Consider the following 25,560-nt stretch of genomic DNA (forward strand, 5'->3'; position numbering starts at 1 on the left):
GGGATCTATAGGAAGTGCAACACTAATGTTATTTCGGCACACTACAATTCCTTGGGTAATTTTCAATCACATTTATCATATATTGGAATCATTCCTTTCTTCTAATTATGCATTCACTTCATCATTTTAGGGATGAGGTTATGTATTATGTTATTAAATGGAATCAATTAATTTACCTTTGTGTCATACATTTAAAAAAAACATTTTTAAACTCACTACAAAGATGACTAATGTTAGAGATTTTGGTTGAAACCACATGAAAAAGAGAATTACTTGTGACCCGTCCCAAAATGAATGAAGAGGATTACAAAAGCTCTGCGATTACAGAATTTACATAACATCAAATATTGCAGAGTGGTGCAGTGGTCTAAGGCATCTCAGTGCTGGAGGCGTCACTACAGACAGCCTGGTTCCATTTCAGGCTGTATCACAGCCGGCCGTGATTGGGGGTCCCATAGGGTGGCGCACAATTGGCCCAGCATCGTCCTGGTATGGCATTGAAGGGCGACAATACATTTACATTTACATTTAAGTCATTTAGCATTTAGCAGCAATACGATTGTAAATAATAATTTGTTCTTAACTGACATGCCTAGTTAAATAAAGGTACATTAATTAATTTAATCTAAATTGGAAATGTACTTTCAGATATTAGTAACCTATGTATGATATATACACACACACACATGACTATATATATATTTATTTTACTGTGGTATAATAGGCCCATATTGTGTGTTTCTCTGTAAGATCTTGGTATGGAAACTATTCATGTTCCATACATACATATTTCCATATAGGCTTCGATTTAAAAAAAAACCTTTCCAAACCTTCATTTGATGAATGATACATAGAGAAAACAATCGATTTAGATCTTATTAGCTATCCTGCAAATATTTAAATATTCATGTTTTATTCATTTGAAACACATGAATTCTGATTCATTGATCATAAATATTAAATGTGTGAACTCTGAACTAAAATGAATTCTCTCAACTTCTCATCGTGTTGCTCTAATAACAAAATACCTGATAGGGCCCTCTAGAAAACTCCTGTTGGACAACAGAAAAGCTTGAATAAAACATGTATTTAGGTATTGAGCGGGGGAATGATAGTGTTGTGCTCAACTCGAGTCATGTGTGTGTTCTACCCTTTAAAAATAGTGTTTGCGCCCTATTTTCAGCTCCTTCACCTATATTTCAGGAGCCCACATCCCTCTTTACCCACAAATACCCTGTAAAAGTATCGGTGGGATCTATGACAAACAAACAGAGACCCTCAGAAAACAACAAATCCTTCTCAATCATGGCTACAGAAGAATAGGCAAAACACAGTAATTCATTTGAGGAAAAAAAATGTATGTTTGGATTTCTCAGTTCATTTGTCTTCATTCATCCAATGTGTCTCAGAGGTTGGCATGGCCCAGAATGAATGTAATGATATTTATTACATGTCGTAGCACGCAGAATGCCTTTCTCTTACGTCATTGTCATAGCTACAGAGCTGTGTTGGACTAAGTGACTAACATGTTTTCAAAAAAACATATATTTTCCTATTCCTTTTTTTTTTAAACAACTCTTGTAGATCCGTTTGGATCTGTGAGCAGTTTATATATCAGTAAATGTTAGGGATATATTTTTGTGTATTTAACTTTTGTATTGTTCAATGAAAACATGCCCCCATAACTATATTTACACCAATATTTAAATGTAACCTTGAAATGAAGATGAGTTTCCTGGTAGTGACTGTATGCATATAGTAGTAATAATAATAATAATATGAATAATAATACCTTTTATTTGGCAGATTCCTTTCAGAACACTCAAGGACATGTTACATTAAAAGTAGGCCTACATAAAATCTAGTGCAGTACATAAAATCATAAAATCAAGTTCAGTATGAATTGTATTGGTGTGGTTTATAAAAGTCATTTAGGTTTTGTGTCCTCCTCATGAGTATTATTGGTGAAATTATGTGATTTCACCCATATTCATATTAATAACCTCTTCAATGGCACAATGAGGACATGTCACATATCATGGAGAGTGAACATTTGAATCTTTCCTGCAAATGCATGTTCCAAACTCTGGTTTGTTGGATTGCAGTGTAGTGCTGGACAGATCTGATTCTGTCTGTCTGTCTGTCTGTCTGTCTGTCTGTCTGTCTGTCTGTCTGTCTGTCTGTCTGTCTGTCTGTCTGTCTGTCTGTCTGACTTGTAAAAAGCTGTAGCTCCCCTATGTGGTGTTGGAGTGTAAGAGCACCTGGCACCTCGAGATGGGAGAAGAAACATACACGTACACACACCTCTATCCCCCCACACGCACACACACACACGTTGAGAGGTATTCCCGCGTCATGCCTCATTGTCGATGGGCCTTTGAGGAAGCCACTCGCCTGTTTACTGATGCAAATTAGCTAATGGCAAGCCTTCCAGAGGATCAGCGACCGTGGAATGCACGGTGGGTGGTGGTCTCGGCTCTGCTGTTCCCCCACCAGTCCCCCAACATCGCCACTGACCAGCCCCTCGACTCCCACAGCAGGAATGCTCTCAGTGGGTCTCACTTGACAGGAGCGCTGGGTCAGAGTATCAGGTCGTCAGGCCACAGGGGTCTGACACTGATACACTGTGCTCTCAGGGCTGTGGAGTGGAGGGTAGTGGGCCTCCGAGGTGTTGAAGCCTAGCCTCTAGTCTAAACTGTAGTCTTGGAGGGCTGAGGACCAGGGAATCAGAGCAGACATGAGTAGACCTTTTAGGAAGAAATACTTCACATAAGTTAATGTCTCAAGGGTCCTGAGGAAAGGATAGCCACCATGATATGCTAATCTACAGTCACATTTAAACAAGGTGCCTGAAATGTGCTAATATTGTGTATTATTTGTTATATGCTGTGTATTAGGCTGTTGTAATATTTGATATTTCCTGCCAAGGCAGTAAACATGATTAATTATTTTGATAGCCAACAATAAGTTGCTTTTGGTCCTCGATACATAAACGTGTAAATAAAGTTGTCCCATTGGGATTCCCGCTGTTTGTTGTTTCAGCGTTGAATGGTGAGAACGGCTGACTCCATGTTTTCCCACTTACTGACCCTTGGACAAAGTGTTGTTGAGCTGTGGGCGTGTGAGCTACGCACACTTCCCTCTGTAAGTGTGTGTGTGTGTGTGTGTGTGTGTGTGTGTGTGTGTGTGTGTGTGTGTGTGTGTGTGTGTGTGTGTGTGCTCATGTGTGCGCATGAGTGCATGCGTTCGTGTGTATGTGTGTGCGCAGATTTGTGTTCAGCAGTGAAGGGTCTGAAATGGCTGGTGTCTGATAGGCTTATCCTGGACCCCAAACAGAGAAACCCCCAGACCTCAAATGAGTGCGTCTCCTGAAATGTTTTGGGGCTGTTTCTCTCTAAGGCAACCACAGATACCGGGCTGCAAGCCTAGCAGATAGTCTTTGTGGGAGCATGCACATACACACACACACACACACACACACACACGCACTCATGCACGAATGTGCACACACATTAACACACACACACACACACACACACACACACACACACACACACACACACACACACACACACACACACACACACACACACACACACACACACACACACACACACACACACACACACACACACACACACACACACACACACACACACACACACACGCAGGGATCTGAAGGGCCGCTGTGATTTGGATAGGGGGGAGGCAGAGAAGGGGCGGGGTTTGGGGGTGGGGGATGTTTGCTTTGAAGAAGGGTCATTATTGGTGATGGGGATTATCGGCCCCCCCACCCCCCACCACCACCCTTATCCTCCACACCCTCCTCCCGGGACAGCCGTCAGTGTCACTCACTGGCCATGGAGTTCCCGGCACTAGCACATCTGCAGCTGCACAGAGCCATGCAGAAGAGTCTCGGCAAAGCCTGGATGGGGAGGACAGGGGGTGTTTGTGTTGGGATGTGCAGTGCAAACAAGACTCAGGTTACCTCAGGAGGGTTTCCAACTGGAAAGGGGTCAATATTACATGGAGGATAACATGCACGCATAAAAGTGTCCTACATAAGAATAGATGCTAAGGTATCCAAAGTGTCATTCAGTCGGACCATTCCACATTTATTTCCACATGGTGTGGTGTACAGAAGGAAATTATTAACTCAGTATAATACTGTACACGCTTACTTCAGTACTTATTTAACAGCTGAATTATACTGTACATTTCTAGAAGCTCCTCTCTGCTCCCCCTCCCCCCGATGTGTCCCTGGTATCTGCTGTTTTACCTAGAGAGCCCAGGTGTGCGTGGTGAACTCCCCTCAGGGAGAGGGACATTCCAGGCCGCCTCCTCTCCTCTGCCCAGGGAAGTCCCGTTCGTCCTCAGTCTCAGCCCCAGCTCCTTACAGCCATTCCACCAGCCCCTACTCATGCATCCCCCACCCGCAGCTTCTCCAACCTACAGTCCTAAATACCTGTATGTCAGCCCGAACCCTTTCTATAATCCTAAAAACACCCAAACTGTGGCAATGCCCTTTACAAACACTAATACACCTTCCTCCCTTACTGAGGCTCATAGTCATTCCCTACCCACCACAGGGGCCTCTATCAGGGCCAAGAGACAGTAATCACCCCCAGCCTACCCAGGGCCTCAGATGGGAGGGACCAGACCAGACACTTCCGATCAGCCCTCCCTCCCCAGCAGTCACACCTTCCCATGTTTGGCTGGCTGCCGCCTGCAATGCTGTGGTGGTGAAACAGTCTGGCCTGAAGCACAATGACAATATGTCAGTGCCTTGGCTGACACACTGCAGCTGCAGCTGGTGCAGCCTACACAAGGGATTTGCACATGTCTGAACTCAAGACACTCAGACCCACTCAGTCAGACATCCCTGTGAACTGAATAGTGTTATCAGTTTAGCAGTATAGCTCCCCCTGCTGAGTGGGGCATGGATAGTGGATGCAGCGAGTGGGTGATCCACTTGCTACTAGCTAGACTCCACTTGGTTCATCAATACCATATCCTTTCTCTACTATAGCAGCCCCTCCTCGTACAGAGACCTACTGTAGATACACACAGACAGGCAGACACAGACACACCCCTTGTGCTCTTCTCTGCCCTTCTGCTCTATGATTAGCAGCCCCTGACACCTGTGGGGTTTGTGTGTATTAAATGGAGATGGGGGGGTTAGAGGAGGTTACATTAGAGAGCTGGATTCCTCAGGTTTGTAGAGGGGACTGGGAAGCGCTCCTGGCCCATGCAGCTGTGCAGGACCCTTCATCTCACTGCCTGCCTCAGTGCTTCGAGGTGATATTCCTGTAAATTGGCTTCCGACTTTTGTCTTGTGACCCCCCATTCCTCTAGGGCTTGGCCCTCTCCTTGCTGTGTAATATGCTTCCTTTCTTTAACTTCACACATTCCTGTGTGCAATGCAGACAGGCAACCGAGTGATCTGGGGCCCAGTGGCATGCGGATGCGTCTGCAGAGAGAGAGAGAGCAAGAGAGTAATAATAATAATAATAATAATAATAATAATAAAAAAGATAATAAAAGGCGACAGCATGTGCTGTTACATTTTTACGCATACACAATATGTTATTGAGCAATACAACTGCTCAGACCTGCATTGAAGGGCAACAATATAAAAAGTCTCTTTTTTCTCTCCTCCTCTCTGTCTTGATTTATCCCCTGCTCTGTTTTCCCTGGCCCACATGGCCCGGGAGTTTGCGCTAGGCCCACTCAACCAGAACCGATGTCATTCAAATCCAGTGAAATAAATGGCCCTATAAATGTCCTCCAATAATAATCCTGGGTGCTGGAGGAATGTGTGGCGGGGATGGAGAGAGAGAGGGGGAGGGAGATTGAGAGGAGAGGGAGACCCAGACCCAGACAGCTAGGGCCTATGCGGCAGTATGAGAAAGGCAGGCTGCCGCTTTGTGTTAGAGGGGAGGTCTCCCTCTGTTTTCTTTTCTCTGTCTCTCTCTCTCTCTCTCTCTCTCTCTCTCTCTCTCTCTCTCTCTCTCTCTCTCTCTCTCTCTCTCTCTCTCTCTCTCTCTCTCTCTCTCTCTCTCTCTCTCTCTTCACTCTTTCAATTCAATTAAGGGCTTTATCGGCATGGGAAACAAGTTTACTTTGCCAAAGCAAGTGAATTAGTTAATACGAATTAGTTAATATGAAATAAACAATCAGAAATTAACAGGAAACATTACAATCACAAAAGTTTAAAAGGAATAGAGAATTGTCAAATGTCATTATGTCTATATACAGTGCTGTAACGATGTGCAAACAGTTAAAGTACAAAAGGGAAAATAAATAAACATAAATATGCGTTGTATTTACATTGGTGTTTGTTCTTCACTGGTTTCCCTTGTGGCCACAGGTCACAAATCTTGCTGCTGTGATGGCACACTGTGTTATTTCACCTAATAGATACGGGAGTTTATTTGGCAGGAGGTTATAAAGTGCAGCTCAGTTTCCATCTCGTTTTGTTGTCCAGTGTGCACACAGCCTGTCTTCTCACGAGAGCCAGGTCTGTCTACGGCGGCCTTTCTCAATAGCAAGGCTATGCTCACTACTCACTGTACATAGTCAAAGCTTTCCTCAATTTTCAAATTAAATCACATTTTATTGGTCACATACACATGGTTAGCAGATGTTAATGCGAGTGTAGCAAAATGCTTGTGCTTCTAGTTCCGGCCATGCAGTAATATCGAACAAGTAATCGAAACATTTCACAACAACTACCTCATACACACAAGTGTAAAGGAATTAATAAGAATATGTACATAAAAATATATGGATGAGCGATGGCCGAACGGCATAGGCAAGATGCAGTAGATGGTATAGAGTACAGTATATACAGTGCCTTGCGAAAGTATTCGGCCCCCTTGAACTTTGCGACCTTTTGCCACATTTCAGGCTTCAAACATAAAGATATAAAACTGTATTTTTTTGTGAAGAATCAACAACAAGTGGGACACAATCATGAAGTGGAACCACATTTATTTATCCAAAAACCTTGTTCGCGTGTTCTCTTCAGTAATCCACAGGCTCAAACGCAGTCACAACAGGCAGACAAAAAAATCCAAATTGTATCCGTAAAGTTCATAGAAACATGTCAAACGATGTTTATATTCAATCCTCAGGTTGTTTTTAGCCTAAATAATCGATAATATTTCAACCAGACAATAACGTCGTCAATATAAAAGGTAAACAAGGCCTCCCGGGTGGCGCAGTGGTTAAGGGCGCTGTACTGCAGCGCCAGCTGTGCCATCAGAGACTCTGGGTTCGTGCCCAGTCTCTGTCATAACCGGCCGCGACCGGGAGGTCCATGGGGCGACACACAATTGGCCTTGCGTCGTCCGGGTTAGGGAGGGCTTGGTCGGTAGGGATGTCCTTGTCTCATCGCGCACCAGCGACTCCTGTGGCGGGCCGGGCGCAGTGCGCGCTAACCAAGGTTGCCTGGTGCACGGTGTTTCCTCCGACACATTGGTGCGGCTGGCTTCCGGGTTGGATGCGCACTGTGTTAAGAAGCAGTGCGGCTTGGTTGGGTTGTGTATCGGAGGACGCATGACTTTCAACCTTCATCTCTCCCGAGCCCGTATGGGAGTTGTAGCGATGAGACAAGATAGTAGCTACTACAACAATTGGACACCACGAAATTGGGGAGAAAAAGGGGTAAAAAAAAGAAGGTAAACAAGAAAGGCACTCTCTCGGTCGTGGACATGAAAAAGCTCTGTGACACTGCAGGGCCCAATCATTCAGACTGCTCTTACGCCAACATTTTCAGAATACAAACCTGAAACAATTTCTAAAGACTTTTGACATCTAGTAGAAGGCATAGGAACTGCAAGTTGAGTCCTAAGTCACTGTAAGATACTGTAATGACATTGAATAGAAAACTACAAAACAAAAATAAATCCTACTTCCTGGATGGATTTTTCTCAGCCTTTCACCTAACAAATCAGTTATGTTATACTCACAGACACTATTCTAACAGTTTTGGAAACTTTAGAGTGTTTTCTATCCACATCTACCAATTATATGCATATCCTATCTTCAGGGCCTGAGTAGTTTTGCGCTTTCAGTTTTGCGTGAATGCTGCCATCAATCCACAGTTTCTGGTTGGGGAAGGTTTTAATAGTCGCTGTGGGTACAACATCACCGATGCACTTGCTAATAAACTCGCTCACCGAATCAGCGTATTCATCAATGTTATTGTCTGACGCTATGTGGAACATATCCCAGTCCACGTGATCGAAGCAATCTTGAAGCGTGGAATCTGATTGGTCGGACCAGCGTTGAACAGACCTGAGCACGGGCGTTTCCTGTTTTAGTTTCTGTCTATAGGCTGGGAGCAACTAAATGGAGTCGTGGTCAGATTTTATGTTGTACATGGAGGATGTTTTTGCAGAATTCTGCACGCGGAGTGTCAATTTGGTGTTTGGTCATTTTTGTGAATTCTTGGTTGGTGAGCAGACCCCAGACCTCACAACCATAAAGGGCAATGGGTACGATAACTAATTTAAATAATTTTTGCTAGATCCTAGCTGGAATGTTGAATTTTACATTTATTTTGATGGCGTAGAAGGCCCTTCAGATCATTCACAGCTTTGTAGAAGTTACATCTGATGCAGATTTTTAGACTGAGGTATGTACTGTTTATTGTTTTGTGTGCTCTAGGGCAACGGTGTCTAGATGGAGTTTCTATTTGTGGTCCTGGCAACTTGACCTTTTTTGGAACATCATTATTTTTGTCTTACTGAGATTTACTGTCAGGGCCCAGGTCTGACAAAATCTGTCCAGAATATGTAGGTGCCTCTGTCGGCCCTCCTTGGTTTGGGACAGAAGCACCAGATCATCTGCAAACAGTAGACATTTGACTTCAGATTCTAGTAGGGTGAGGCAGACTGTTCTAGTGCCATTGCCAATTTGTTGATATATATGCTGAAGAGGGTGCGGCTCAAGCTGCATCCCTGTCTCACCCCATGGCCCGGTGGAAAGAAATGTGTGTTTTTTTTAACCAATTTTAACCTCCCACTTGTAGTTTGTGTACATGTGTTTTATAATGTTGTGTGTTTTTCCCCCAATAACGCTTTCCATCAAATTGTATAGCAGACCTTCATGCCAAATTGAGTCAAAAACTTTTTTGAAATCAGCAAAGCATGAGAATACTTTGCCTTAGTTTTTTTGTTTTTTGTCAATTAGGGTGTGCAGGGTGAATACGTGGTCTGTCGTACGGTAATTTAGTTCAAATCCAATTGGACATTTGGTCAGTACATTGTTTTCACTGAGGAAATGTAAAAGTCTGCTGTTAATGAAAATGCAGAGGATTTTCACAAGGTTGCTGTTGACGCATATCCCACGCTAGATATTGGGGTCAAATTTGTCTCCAATTTTGTGGATTGGGGTGATCACTCTTTGGTTCCAAATATTGGGGAAGATGCCAGAGCTGAGGATGATGTTAAAGAGTTTATGTATAGTCAGTTGGTTTTGTGGTATTTTGTCATTTAATTTAGGATTCCATCAACACCACTGCCCTTTTTGGGTTGGAGTGTTTGTTTGTTGTCCTGTAGTTGTCCTGTAGAATCCAGTGAGTTTTGTTAGTGTTTAATAGCTCATTCTAAGATTTGTAATTGATCATGTATATGTTATTGCTGTTTGTTCTTTATTATGGAGACAAAAAGATTAGAGAAGTGGTTTATTCATATCTTCGTTTTGGATAGATAACTCTTTGTGTTAACTCTATGCCTTCACTGTTCCTTCTTTTTCCGTAGTGTATTTCTTTATTGTTTAAGTGATTGACCATAGTGAAGGCGTAGGCACAGGTTTTCTGGGTCTCTGTTTTTTGTTGGACAGGTTTCTCAATTTCCTTCTTAGGTTTTTGCTTTCTTCATCAAACAATTTGTCATTGTTATTAATTTTCTTTGGTTGTCTGCTTGACAATTTTAGATTTGATAGGGAAGCTGAAAGGTAAATAAACTGTTTAGGCTCTCTACTGCCAAGTTAACACCTTCACTATTACAGTTAAATCTCCTTTCTTTCTTTCTTTCTTTCTTTCTTTCTTTCTTTCTTTCTTTCTTTCTTTCTTTCTTTCTTTCTTTCTCTCTCTCTCTCTCTCTCTCTCTCTCTCTCTCTCTCTGTCTGTCTGTCTGTCTGTCTGTCTGTCTGTCTGTCTGTCTGTCTGTCTGTCTGTCTGTCTGTCTGTCTGTCTGTCTGTCTGTCTGTCTGTCTCTGTCTCTGTCTCTGTCTCTGTCTCTCTCTTTGTCTGTGTCTGTGTCTGTGTCTGTGTCTCTGTCTGTGTCTCTGTCTGTGTCTCTGTCTGTGTCTCTGTCTCTGTCTGTGTCTCTGTCTGTGTCTCTGTCTGTGTCTCTGTCTGTGTCTCTGTCTCTGTCTCTGTCTCTGTCTCTGTCTCTGTCTCTGTCTCTGTCTGTGTCTGTGTCAATGTCTCTGTCAATGTCTCTGTGTCTGTCTCTGTCTCTGTCTCTGTCTCTGTCTCTGTGTCCCGCCTGCTCCCTTCCTGGAATTAGACCCCAGGGACACTTTAAGTCAGCCCACTGAGAGATAGCTGGCTACGGCTATTAATCTTCAGGACCCTGTGAGAACCACAGCGGTGTCTGTCTGAAACGCTGCTCTGTGTTGGTGAATTGTATCAGGAACATTGTTTTTGGTAGGATTAATAGAACATCATTAATGTATCATATGTAATATCCTTCCATAGCCTCAGTCTTCCTCAGTGGCCTTGATGACCCTGCGTAGGCTTATGATCATAACCACAACTGCAACAGTTCCATCCAATTGTATTTTTAAATAGTTGTTACTTGCTGTTGTTTATTGTTGAAACACATCACAACCTGCATCAAGTGACTGTCCCTCCTTTACCCCTATAAGCTAACCCATGAACCACAAACTCTTCCACATTCCACATCCATAGGTGGATCTAAGGCAGTGGCGGTCAGTGCCGTTTTAAGATGAGGGAGGACTATTATTTATTTTAGAAGCATAGCCTTATTTTTATTACAGCATGTTGGATGACTATGATTCATATTCCATTCACCCAGCTCAATGTAACATAGATAGGTTTTGGCTACTACATGGTACTTGAATTTTCCCTATACCCATCATGAGGTTGCTACAGTCAAGCCAATGAATTAAAGTTTACAATGTACAGGTTGAGAGAAAAATGTGAGTAGTCAAGGTGACATTGACACATTCAATACCGCCTTGCACACTCTTGCCTGCATCTATCTGATCTGTGGTGTAATCCGTAGTCCAGCAGTTGCAAATGAGAGTTTCTATTAGACAAATTCAGGTATGTTTATCCCCGTTTTGTAACTCTTGCTTCCATTTAAGAAATGTTTTTCAACTGAATCGGCGGAATGAATACACCCCTGATCACACATAGGTCACTTTCATTGCAGTCACATACAAACAGCATGATCACTTTACTCATTTTATCATTTCTTCTCGCAGCTACACACTCTCCTCCTCTCACCTTTTCCCTTCCCTTGTGGACTTCAGTGCACAACACATTAGTTGTCTGTGACCAGGCAAAAAAAACTTTCTAAGCCAAACCTTCATATCATAACTGCTAACCTCTACACACAGCCTACATTGTTATCACCGTAATAGCTAACGTCATAGTCAACAGAGCTAATAGAAAGTGTTAGTAAACCTGCTACATTCATGCAGTACAGTGTATAGTCAGCAAGCAGTTTAGCAGTTACACCGGCTTACTTTGACTTGGAAGAGTTCCAGTGTTGCATAGCCATAGCCTGCTAGCTAACATAGCATCCCTCTATGTTTGAGCTGGGTGTTTGAGTATGCTAAACTAGCTAGCTCCATTCGCTAACTAAGTAAGTGAAAGTAAAAAACAATGCAAGGAAATATAGCTAACTCTCTCTCTTGCTTCTGCATTTTTTAATTAATTTAAAACTTTTCAACTATTGTCTTTCTCTCTTTGACTTAACTACTCAGCACATTTTATGCACTGCAGTGTAGTGCTAGCTAGCTGTAGCTTATACTTTCACTACAAGATTCATTACCAGATCTTTTGATTGGGTGGATAACATGTCAGTTCATGCTGCAAGAGCTCTGAAGGGGTTGAGGACGTCCTCCGGAAGTTTTCATAATTACTTTGTAAGTCTACGGAAAGGGGTGATAACCATGAGCCTCCTAGGTTTTGTATTGAAGTCAATGTGCCCAAAGGAGGACGGAAACTAGCTGTCCTCTGGCTACACCACGGTGCTACCCTAGTTCTGTTGAGGCTACTGTAGACATTCATTGCGAAACAGTCTGTTTTAATAAATTATTTGGTGATGTGAATATATTTAGTATAGTTTTATGTTTCACAATTTTTATTATTATGACTTTTCACAGAGGGGGATGGTCCTCCCTTTCCTCCTCTGAGGAGCCTCCACTGATGTAAGGGGCAGACTCCTGAGCGGAGCAAGGTTTTTGGGGGGCTCGTTGGTTTGTACGGTCAGTCGGTTGGTGTGTTTACCCTGAAGCAGATTTATCGGTAGTTCCGCAGTAGCCGGGTCGGCTGGCAGAGCATGAGAAAGCAAGCGCCCGGCAGGCCCCCACACCATCTCAGCCAGACAGTTACACTCTGTGGGAAACAGGAAAGGCCAATATTATTGCTGCTACCACACAGGGATGCTCTAACACGACTCTGCTTCGGAGTGACGGTTCGAGACGGGAGCGTCACGTTGTGTAAGTGTCTCATTCACACCACGGTTCAGTGGCGACTATGACAGAGAAGAGCCGCTAGGGCACATCAAAGCCCCCCACAATGCCTTCTGGGAAACGGTGGCATGCAGGGGCCACGGCCCGCTATGGTATGCATTGTAAACGCTGCATGCTTCCTAAATGACATTACCTGGCACTATAAAACAAACACACACTGCCCAGCCACGCTTTGAATTGAGGGGCTTTGTTTGAGCTGGCAACCCCAGGGGGGCCATGGTCCAGGAAGAGTAGGAGAGGGTGACCCAGTCCCCCCCACCCCCCCACCCCTCCTTCATCCCTGAGCTGAGTGACTGAGCCACTGTGCGATGCCAGTGACCCACAGCCTGTTTTCTGCCTTAAATCGTTTCTCACTCCCTTCACCCCCTCGCCGCCCTCCTCCTCAGGAGAAAGAAAAATCACCCAGAGCTCCTTGAAATGGGTCTGGGACAGGGTGAGCCAGGGCTGGGTAACTCCTTGCAGCCTGCCTGGTTAGAGGATGCATCATTTCTCATGCGGCAGAGAGTGAGAGAGTGGAACAGGTCAGACCTAGCTCAGCCTGACCCATAGAGAACCACTCAGTAACTAGAGAGTCTCTGTATAACTATTACGTGTATCTATAGTTGGAAAATAAACTGTGTGTAAGGCGAACGCTGACGGAGTGGCAAAATGGGCTGACGATATGAAAGGCTGGGATAATTAATGGTGGCCACGGACAATGAAATGAAAAACAAGTGGTTATTAATCATGAGGAGAAAAATAAAATGGATACTGTGTGTGCGTGTGTGTGTCTGTGTGTACGTGCTTGTATGTGTGTCTGCTGCTCTGCATATTTGTCTGCATCGATGTCTTTGTGTGCGTATGGGTGTCTGCATTTGTCCGACTGTGTATCTATGGGGTGTGTAAGTGTACATATACGAGTCTGGCTAACATTTACAGCGGCTCAATGTGTATCTATCATTTCCTCTGCGCTTACTTGCCACTTCAGTCGCTGTACACCCAGTGTAAACAACATTTATCATGACATGCAAATTAGTGTCTTTACCTCCAGCCCCAACAAAGAGGACCATTGAAGGCTGCCTGGGCATTTAGAACCATGTTGAATTTGATACTCCAGATTATAGGCTTATTCCAGACATTGTGTAGTGGTTTTCTGTCACTCACACTCAGTAAACGCTCCCCGTTACAAATAGCTTGGGCATCCTGGACCCATTATTAAGGTTATGACCAATATGCACTCCTATAAACTGACAGGCCCAGCCACCCGGCTGCAGCAGAAACTATTTATCTCTCTCTCTTTATCTCTCTGTCACTCTCTCTCTCCACCCCTCCTCTCTCCTTTTCTCCCTCCTCACTATCCCTCCCTCTCTCTCCATTTCTCTCTCTCACTACCTCCCCCTCTCTTTCACTCTCTCTCCACCCCCCCGTCTCTCTCCCTTTCTCTCTCTCACTACCTCCCCCCTCTCTTTCACTCTCTCTCCACCCCCCCGTCTCTCTCCCTTTCTCTCTCTCACTACCCCCTTCTCACTAATCCCCCTCTTTCCCGTTCTCTTTCTCCCTAACCCCCCTCTCTCTCCCTTTCTCTCTCTCACTACCCCATTCTCTCTCCCGTTCTCTTTCTCCCTAACCCCTCTCTCTACCTTTCTCTCTCTCTCACTACCTCCCCTCTCTCCCATTCTCTTTCTCCCCAACCCCCTCATCTCTCTACCTTTCTCTCTCTCTCTCTCTCTCTCTCTCTCTCTCTCACTACCCCCTCCCCCCCTCCTCTCTCTCTCTCTCTGGGAGGTGGTATGTGTCTGTGTGTGCTGCTGATTGTAGTAATTTTACGGTGGGAGGCTGAGAGGCACCTCTGGGTACAGTACATCAGCCCTGGCCCGCAGCTCCAGTGTGGCTGTGAAATATGACAAGAGGCCCCCAGTGGGAGAGCAAAGATCTATGTGGCACTAATAAGCACTATCTCTCCAGGAAATCACACCCACGGACAGACCCAACACAGCAAGTCCTCTATAGCAGCTAAACCCTGTCTCCCAAAAGCCTCTCTCTCTCTCTCTCTCTCTCTCTCTCTCTCTCTCTCTCTCTCTCTCTCTCTCTCTCTCTCTCTCTCTCTCTCTCTCTGTGTGGGTTAAGACATGTTCTCTGTGCTGCTTCAAGTGCGGCAGGCTTTGGGTTTGACATGAGCTGCCTTCTATTAAGACATGCCCGTGACAAGGCAACAATACCGTCAGATCTGTGCTAATAAACGTCAGCCCTTTCACACAAAAGAGGCAGAAAGCCACAATAAGACACTGATCTTACCTGGCTGTATGTGTTGTGGGTTGGTGTGTGTGTTCACCTGCGACAGGGCCAGTTGTCAAGGAGTAAGGAGGGATGAGCTCATGAATGCTGAGCCAGGGACAGATTGAGGAGCATGTTTAATACAGAGACAAACTGGTGTGGCCTGTCTCGAATCCTGGCTTTATCCTACCCTTTGACTGAGAAAGTCAAGACCTCTGCTCGATGGGAGAGAGTGAGACAAAAAGAGAGAATGACAGAGGAGAGAGAAAGGGGAAAGAGATGGAGAGAGAACGCGAGAGAGAGGATCCAGATGGGGCCCTTTGAACAAGTTTTGAATGAGAGACTCATTAAGACCACTCTGCCTTGTAACGACAAGGGGGAATGAGGGAACATACAAACTACAGGTGTGCCCCCCTCTTGCTGCACACACACTAACTTGCAAACCACACCGCCTGCATTGCGTGCGCGAGCGTTGCAAAATAAATTGACACACGTTATTCAATAAATTCATCCCAACTGCAACTCGCGTCTGGTGTGGATAGACAACATCAACATGCACAAGATTGTGCGCGCGGACGCATGGATGTGCCCGGTAAGAAAGTGTAACATCCAAACACGTACACAGACACACACGTCTACATTGAACAAAAATATAAACGCAACATGTAAAGTGTTGTTTCCATGTTTCATGAGCTCAAATAAAAGATCCCAGAAATGTTCCATACGCACAAAAAGCTTATTTCTCTAAAATGTAGTGAACAAATGTTTACATCCCTGTTAGTGAGCATTTCTCCTTTGCCAAGATAATCCCATCCACCTAACAGATGTGGCATATCAAGAAGCTGATTAAACAGCATGATCATTACACAGGTGCACCTTGTGCTGGGGACAATTAAAAGGCCACTCTAAAATGTGTAATTTTGTCACACAACACAATGCCACAAATGTCTCAAGCTTTGAGGGAGCGTGCAATTGGCATGCTGACTGCATGAATGTCCAACAGAGCTGTTGCCAGAGAATTGAATGTTCATTTCTCTACCATAAGCCACCTCCAATGTCGTTTTAAGGAATTTAGCAGTACGTCCAATGGCTTCACAACTGACTAGTATTCTGATCCACGCACCTACTTTCTTTTGAAAGGTATGTGTGACCAAAAAAATGCATATCTGTATTCCCAGTCATGTGAAATCCATAGATTAGGGCCAAGTTTATTTATTTAAATTGACTGATTTCCTTTTATGAACTGTAACCTAGTAAAACCTTTGAAATTGTTGTATGTTGCGTTTTATATTTTTGTATAGAGTGTAGATTCATCTTTTTGGCGGCATGGGCAGCTGCAGCCGTTTCCCAGCAGCCCCATGCGATGTGAGGTGGGTTTAGTCATATCTCCATGGGTTTAGTGGTCTTTATGAGGGCAGATCCTCTGTGTGTGCCTCCCTGCCCTGGCACAGCTGACACGGCAATAAACACGCCTTGCAGCCACCATGTAGACAGTGCCACATAGTGAGGGGATTAGGAGAGTGTCTCAGACACACACACACACACACACACACACACACACACACACACACACACACACACACATATATTCAGGAATACACAGATACACTAACTAAAAGTGTGAAAACCCATTGAAGATGATGAAATCAGGAAAATATGTTTCCATGACTACTAATAACTCTCTGTCTCTCTCTCCTTCTCTCCCCTGTTGCTGATTTATGGTTTTATAGTGTGTTGTCAGCAGAGAATTCCACAGGAAACCGTTGTGATTAAGAAATATAGATGTTGAATACATCTATTTACTTTCCCAAAAAGTATCATTAGTGAGGTTCTGGTTGTTTCATTTGTCTCTGACTGGAAGTTTGGAATGGAACACATATGCAGGCCCTGGGCCTGTCCTATGATCCCTTATGCAGTGCCCCAAATGGGACACTATTCCCTATATAATGCACAAAAGTAGTGCACTGTAAAGGGAATAGGGTGCCATTTGGGACGCCCCCTTAGTGTGATGACTTCATTAGGACTTCATTTGCCTCTCTGTAAACACGCTGGTCTCCGTGAGATATGAACTCATAATGATACAACCTGGCCTCATTGATCTCATACAAGTGTTCTGAAGCACACTGACTGAAACGAGCAAAAAATAAATAAACAAGCATCAATAAAGGTCTTAGTGATTGGAGGAAAGCCTTTGAGGTTAAATGCTGCTGTACAGAGCTACGAAACCAGGACTAAGAGAAAAACGGAATAAGAGAGTTTAAAGTGTGCAGTTCACTCCATACTCTGAGCCTACTGTGAGAGCTCATGTGAGAGAGGAGAGTGTGTGAGTTTTGAGTGGCTCGACGTTGATCAGTGAATGTATTGGGGCTCTAATGTCCACTGCTCTGCTCCCAGTGTGTGGTGGGTCAGGGAGAGTTTGATATATGCTCCTGGTTCTGTGTGTGTGTGTGTGTGTGTGTGTGCGCAGTGATTCATGAGTAGGCCTCTCTCACTGGCTGCAATGTTGAGCACTCGACCCCGGCCTGTCAACCGCACTAGGCCTCACAATAAATGAGTGATCATTTGAAGTGACATTAGTGCGCCTGCACGTTGTCGCTGTGTGTAGGTTCATGCGTGTGTGTGTGTGTTAGGCCTGCCTGGTTTAGAGAGAGTGATTTACGCCGCGCCTGTAGCACATCATTTATCCAGCGTTTAGAGGATAGTTTGCTAATACCCTGCGAGTCCTCCAGGTTTTCACTACGAAATGAGCCATTGTCAGTTATTTCATCCAATCAAAATCTGAAGTCAGTGTGCTACATAAACAGGACTATGATGATTGCCAAGTTTTTTATGCAAACATTATTAAAAGCAGTATTAATCTCTTGACACAATTAATGAAGTCTCTTTTCCAGGCTGTGCTGCTGACATGCCTGGGGGAGATATCTATGCTTGATCATTTAGTAAGTAACTTTACAGCATGTTCTCTTTGTGTACTAAAATCACCTCCCTGTTTTCCCCTCAGTTAATGAAAAGAGAGAGCGCTTGTCAACGCTTGCTCAAACATGCAGAATTTCAATAAAAGGAAGAGTCAATTAAAAACTGGTTTCCTGGAGAAATCCCACAGAGATGTTATACCACCTACTGTGGGCGTGTCTGTGTCAGGTATGTCAACCACATCACCTGGGAGAAGGAGGAGGAAGAATGAATCATGTGTAGTCTAACCTCTTTATGAGAATACTAGCCTGGTAACAGATCTGTTTGTGCTGTCTTGTCAAAACACATCTGGGACCAGGCTAAGGGAATACTGGTTGCCATTAAGACTGGTGGTCCTGTTGGCCCTACTGAACTGGCTTCAGTTTGTCAGTCCCAGTTCCAACAGTTTTCAGTCAAGGGGGAACGTGTCCTGTGAGGCCCCAAAGGATGCTGGGTAGGATTAGTCGGGAGGGGTCGGGTGTCCGTTGACGCCGACCCCCTGCTCTCCTGGAGGGAAAGGGAAAGCCACACTGTGGTGTGTTTCAGAGCACTGTGTCTTTCAGGTGCCTGACCAGCCCTGGTAACTTCTCAAAGGCGTCCTTCTTTCTCCTCCAACTCTGGGAGTGGAGACGGGAGCCAACCCCCAACATTAATGCAAAGACAATCCCTAATTGCAGGATCACGTTACAAGCAAATTCTTCTCAAGCCCATTAACAATTCTACTTAATTACAAGGTATAGGAGGGGGGAGGGAGAGAGATCTTTGGTTACATCTCACACACATACACACAATAGGTGGTAGACCTCCCAGTCCCAGACTAAAGCTTTCATTCATTGCTGTCTTTGTGCGGCGGGGATTTGGTTGAGTTAAACAGAGGATCAGAAGAGTGACTCGCACATTGTCAGTGTCACAGGCAGCTATTCCAATATTACACTAAGTCTATAGTGTGAAGTTGTCAAGAAGACATCTGTATTTTCCAATTATAATTTGACAGATGAATGCGCATCAGTCTAAAAATAAAGAGAGTGCTACAAAGTAACCAGGCATGAGCTCTAAGTCCCTTGTAAACTATCATAATACCCAGGCAGATGTTTCCATTGACAATGGGATGTTCAACTAGTGACACATCCATGGTTTACACTTGTTTTTATCCTGAAATCAAGGCCAGGATATAGGTTAGTCACGTCATCTTTCTCGATGCTGTAGAGACAGATTGACAGGTTACATATACTGCCAATGCCCCATAACTGTTTCCATTCACCAACAAGCCCCAGCAGAGACATGAGCTGAATCCCAAATGGCACCCTATTCCTTATATGGTGCACCACTTTTGACCAGAGCCCTATTGGACCCTGGTCAAAAGTAGTGCACTAGATAGGGAAGAGGGTGCCATTTGGGACACAGCCATGCACTGCAATGTACTTGAGCTGCTGCTGCTAGATTCATTTGATCGCCGTCTATTTATGCTGAAGAGGCATCCATTGTGTGCCTTCAGTTTCCCGGGCTTGTGCTGTGCTCCCTATACCCAGAGCTGCCTCTTCCTATAGGTGACCACACACCGTGTTTTCTAACTCTACTGTTGAGAGTTAGAAAAGTAGAATACACAAGGTGCCATTTAGAAATTTGGTAGTGCATTATATTTATTGTTCTGTTGCGAGGTGAGTTAGCCGAGCCAGCTGTCTAACCCTTGTAGTAGGCCTAATCATCACTAAATTACAGACCAGGCACGAAGGGCATGTTCTCCGGGGCCCTGACCCCCAGGGGGCCCACATTGATTTTGTTAGTCACTCTCATACACATATCATATGAGCATGGCATAAGTCATGGCAAACTGTATAGAATTGCAGGAAATTAGATTTAAAACTGCTACATTTTCTTTGCATCATGGCAAAATGTAAGGAATTGCAGAAAATGTGCTTTAAAACTGCAACACCTTCTCTTCACCCCATGGCAAAATGTGTAGAACTGAAGAAATGAACTTTGACACTGCAAAATAAATTATCCACTGCCAAGAGTAGGGGCACTAAAAAGTTTTGCCCTTCAGTGGGGTATGCCTACCCCGAAACTAGCTGCTCGCTTTGGGATCGGTTCTTTAGAGCCTCCCTTTGTCCTGACTCCCGTGCCCTCCAAGCTGTCCAAACACACAGTACCTGAGAGAGGATTATGGGAGTCTGGTGGCTGGGAGGAGCACTCCCGCCCTGTCTGCAAGGAGGAGAGGAGAGAAGGGGACACGTAGAGGAGGGGAGGAGGTGTTGAGGCGGTTCCTGAGCCCATCAGACCCGGTGCTCTAAGCCTGCCTTATTGAATTGTCTGTTGCCTTTATGAAGAGGGGCCAACAGGTGTCAGTCTCAGCAGGGTAAGGTGGTAGACTTAGAATGTCCACTTTGACCCCCAGCAGTAACTTGGACAGCTGTGGTGGTAGCTGTAGGAAAAACGGGTGAGGTGGGGGGTGATATAATGCATCCACATTAAATGTCAAATGAAATTTAACAGAATGAAAGGTTTTGCATGTATTCCTTGGTAAACACATTGAATGTGCACATGTTTAGATCCAGGCCATGATTTTGGTTTGGTCAAAATGATACCTGTCACTTTATGTATGGTGTCATATGAGTACTGTAGTTAGAGAGCAAAATGGCTGCAGTGTGAGAAACAATGAATCAAGGAAGTGTTTGTTTGAAAACTTTGAAATGAAATAGTCCTGTAATTGTTTCCTCTGATTATCTGCCTGGAAAAAGTTTGCTGAACCACTATCACAAAATAACTTAATATCATCAGCAAGGAAGGGCAGATTTTTCCTTCGTTGATTGACTCTACTGCATTTACTATGGGATTATGATTTATCTTCTTGTGGACACACATCTGTTCAGGAAGGACAGGTGATTGTTAGAAGCAGCGATTATTATTGTACCTTTATTATCTAGGCTTGATGTGTGCTGCTTTTTGAATTGAAAACCTCAGGCCTATTTTCACAGGAACCTCCAAACCATGTCAGACCCGGTGATGAGATCAGACCGCTCTCCCTGACCGTAGCTGACACCAAGTCATTCTCAGTGATACTCAAGGTCAATCCAGCCACCCCGGAGGCGACATCAAGGGCCTAGATGTGTTTATTAAGGCTCCCTTGGTAACAGCAAAGCAAATAGCTGGCTCTGGTTTTGTTGCTTTTGGCTCCATTTGTCTCTCTCCCTCTCTCTATCTCTCTTGCCCCATCTTCTTCACCCCCCCCCCCTCTCCTCCCCTGTCTCTATTCCAGCTGCAGATGGGACCAGGGAAACCCCAAGTCAAGACAGCCAGTCAACCAGTCAGTCAGTCAGTCAGCTCTATAGAGAGCCCTGCTAATCAGAACCCTGCAACAATGTCGTTATCCTGGCAAGGCCTGAAGTCCCAAGGACTCAACCCCAATGACATGATGTAGCGAACTCAACTCAGCGAACCGCATTAACGCATTATATTATAATATATAGTATGCGTTGTTTAATGTTCACCCGTGGATTATATTTCACACAATGATACAGATGAGGTTAGACATGGTGTACGAAAAATAATGACATTTATATAGTGTAATGTATATTGAAACAGGTGTTAAAATGAATCTGCCATGTCTATAAACCATGTGATATCCTTTCAATCCAGCCAAGATCAGGCCAGACATTGGATCAGTCATTCCGATATATCACACTCTTTACCTTGAGAGAATCCCTAGTGTGTGGTTCTGTGCTGTGAATTTAAGTGAAATATGTTTCTTATTGTTAACATTCTCAATGGGCCAGAACAAACGTTCTGACTAGTCGCTGCATGTGTTGACGAGCGTGAGACATTTGTTTGCCCAGCACTAAAATGGTTTCCATTGAGATGATCTGCGTGGCTCTGTTCTTTCAAATGTTGTACTAACTGGGGAATGTTTAAGGCAGCAGAGCACTTGTGATGTGCGAAATAGACAGATGACTCTAAATCTGATGATTAGCTGAGTAAACTCAGAGATGTGTCACTTGTGCACAGGCGAGGGTTGAAATCCAGCTGGAATTCTGGCTGTGAATGTGTCATACCTGAATGCATTCTGACACACAACAAGAGATTAGTTGTTCACTTCGCAGCAGTTCTTTACACTCCCGACAGTCCAACGCATACCCGCGGCTTATGAGGCGATAGTGGAGAGACATAAACAATAGTACCAGAGTTTTGGAAGTGTTTAGAGAATTGTTAGAGCGTATCATACCAGCTTCTCAGGATAGACTGGTTATGTCATGTCGACTGGCACTGTAACTGTAGATGACTTATGAACCCAGGCAGGAGGACCTTGTTTTCATTGAGGTGGTGTAGTAGTGTGTCTTATTCTAAACCACCCAAAGATATGACGGAGGTATTGAATACACTTCCACATCTGAAGCAATTACAAGATACAGTGGGATGTCTTCTGGCAGACACTTCAATGCATGACTGGCCTTCGTCACCATTCACACACCTGTCTGGGTGATAACAGCAAAGCCAATTTGTTTGCCGCTTGGCGAGGCTGTAAAGTAAACGACACTGGGAGAAAGTGTAACAGCAAGTCATTTATCCTCTTTCTCTCTCGCTCTCTCTGGCCCTTTTTCCCCTCTATGCAAGCGGTATGAAAGTAATGTAGTCAAGATAGATTACATGTCTCCTTAAAATGTTAGTGTCTTGCCAACTGGTGTAAAAAATATGAGGGGGGAAAAAAGGGCTGATAATAAAAAGCTTTGTAAAGACATCGATATGGCGTTAAATATCATCCCCCTAAGAACAAAAACTTTGGACTGTGAATGTTACTTTATAGCGATGACAAATTGCAGGTATCTCCTGTGGCTTTCTGTGAGCTTTCAGGGCGGCTTGCCAACTGGCTCGGTGCGACCTGTGTATGACTGACTGCTACACCTGACCGTGCACAATCCTCTGTGACTCCCAATCATCAGTATGTCCCAGAGATGACGGTGGCCCTCCAATGAGCATGCACTTACTATTAGCATGGCCCGCCAACTCTGTCTAATGAGGTAGCCTATCCAGTGAGCCCCTTATCATGTCCCTTCTGAGTATGTGACAAACTGGAACCTGTCGCCTGCTGGTAGCCCCTGTCATCCTGTATAGGGGTTGAAAATGGCAGATTTTGTCATTGATAACCTCTTAGATTGAAATGCAGTGGCTGTACAGTAACATGCCATACATAACGTCAGAGTTCGGGGTCTCCACTTCAAAGCGCTGTATGGGTTTGACTGACAGCCGTTATACACTTGAGCGCCGAGTGTGACAAGAAGATGCCTCCATCCCTCCCGCTAAGTGGGCTACTTTTGCTCATTTGTTGTTGTTTGAGCAAGGAGAAAGGCAGTACATTGAGAAGTGTCAATGGGTTATGAAAGATAAGACGTTGAGGATTGAACATCTATACGGCTTCGATGCCGTACAAGCAAACCACACACGAGTCCAAATGTGCGCTTCACATTTCCATATTTTAAAACTCGTATCATTTACAGTATCAACATTTATGATCGATATGTTTGATCCACAGGTACAAGAATAACATGCAATATACCCTGGGTTGGCCTGAACAGAATGAGCCTGTTTGTCTTATTGTGAAGAAAATGATTCTGTGGAACACGCACTTGAATACACTCATGACTCCATTCTATGCAGCACCAAAATTACCATCTATGTGCCTTGTGAAAGCCTAACACCGTAAGATCGTATTTTATAACTTAGCTACACCATGTTGGCAATAGAATACGCTTTCAAATGATGCTCACCTGACCCAGATTGTGATTTATAATGGAGCGTTTTTGCATTGCGTCAGCAATCAACAGTAATTGTGTGATGGTGGGGGCGCAGGGCTGTTCCAAACAAAAAAAGACCAGTGTCCTTGCTTCAGTTCCTCAACGGCAAAGCCAGAAGAGCTAAAAATAAAAGAACCTTACAGTTGAAGGCTCTTTCCTTGAGTCATAAAACTGTGGCCAGTTAGACACCAGTTAAACCTCTCACTCACCCGTGTGATTGTTTTCTCTTATCTTGTCTTGTACCCGCTCCAACGTGTCAATTCATATTTGGATTATTCTACTGAATGTATCTAGAGTATCTTCAGATTTCATTTTGAAGATGAATGAACTAACTTGTAAGTTGCTCTGGATAAGAACATCTGCTAAATGACTCAAATGTCACGTGAATGTAAAAATGTTATTGACAAATGCTGTGAAGATCTACAGTAAGTGTGAAATGTACATAAAATCAACAGCCTACTGTTTGGATTCAGTCTTCTGTCAGGTGAACTGTTGTTGATCAGACCAAAGGCGAGGACACAACAGCTCACATGACAGAAGACTGAATTCAAACAGCAGGCTGTTGATTTTATGTGCATTCGACATTGTTTTCTTCCTAAATAGTTCTACTATACAACTCACAGTTAGGCATTGAAAGCACTAAAAATCTGCTGTGGTGTAGGCCTACGTTTGTGCCCCCTCTGTGAAATTTCAGTTTTGAAATTCTTAAGATTAATACACCTGTAATGATGTGCGCTGAGAGTCGGGAAGCAAGTTCAGGGAGTGAGTGTTTTAATCAAATAAATGGTACATAATACACAACAATTGTTTACAGACAGATTATTTCACTTATAATTCATTGCATCACAATTCCAGTGGGTCAGAAGTTTACATACACTAAGTTGACTGTTCCTGTTCCAGAAAATGATGTCATGGCTTTAGAAGCTTCTGATATTCTAATTGACAACATTTGAGTCAATTGGAGGTGTACCTGTGGGTGTATATCAAGGCTTACCTTCAAACTCAGTGCCTCTTTGCTTGACATCATGGGAAAATCAAAAGATCTCAGCCAAGACCTCAGAAGAAAATTGTAGACTTCCACAAGTCTGGTTCATCCTTGGGAGCAATTTCCAAATGCCTGAAGGTACCACGTTCATCTGTACAAACAATACTATGCAAGTATAAACACCATGGAACCACGCAGCCGTCATGTCGCTCAGGAAGGAGACGCATTCTTTGGTGCGAAAAGTGCAAATCAATCCCAGAACAACAGCAAAGGACCTTGTGATGATGCTGGAGGAAACAGGTACAAAAGTATCTATATACACAGTAAAATTGCTCCACTGCTCCAAAACCACCATAAAAAAGCCAGACTACGGATTGGGATTGTACTTTTCTGACTTTTTGTAGAAATGTCCTTTGGTCTGATGAAACAAAAATAGAACTGTTTGGCCATAATGACCATCGTTATGTTTGGAGGAAAAAGGGGGAGCCTTGCAAGCCCGAAGAACACCATCCCAACCGTGATGCACGGGGGTGGCAGCATCATGTTGTGGGGGTGCTTTGCCAGGTGAGTCTGATGACGTGCAGGTGAGCGTAACGATGGTGACAGTTGTACGCCATAACAAGCAGTCTGGTGACCTAGAGGCCAGAGAAGGAGTACACGTGACAACACCGATCACAAACAACATTTCAATTGATCTCCATTTGGCATAAATGTGCTAATTTACCATTAATGTATCCTAATAAATAATAATAATAATAAATCCTATTTTAATGCAGCTTAGTGTTCAATATGGAACGAGGAGGATAAGACAGCAAGAAATGAACCCTAGTTGACTGATTAAGCAAC

General features: G+C 44.0%; 1 long non-coding RNA gene across 1 annotated transcript in view; it reads left to right on the forward strand.

Moving 5' to 3' along the window:
* The window catches only part of LOC118393381 (uncharacterized), a 38,508-nt gene extending 13,991 nt beyond the window's left edge, over nt 1–24,517 (forward strand). Inside the window, exons 2-3 of the long non-coding RNA XR_004827545.2 lie at nt 17,883–17,930; nt 20,919–24,517. This is a non-coding gene — a long non-coding RNA (uncharacterized LOC118393381). The remainder of the gene's footprint in view (nt 1–17,882; nt 17,931–20,918) is intronic.
* Nucleotides 24,518–25,560: the final 1,043 nt, after the last annotated feature.

The sequence above is a fragment of the Oncorhynchus keta genome, chromosome 14 (assembly GCF_023373465.1).
Source record: "Oncorhynchus keta strain PuntledgeMale-10-30-2019 chromosome 14, Oket_V2, whole genome shotgun sequence".
NCBI lineage: Eukaryota > Metazoa > Chordata > Actinopteri > Salmoniformes > Salmonidae > Oncorhynchus > Oncorhynchus keta.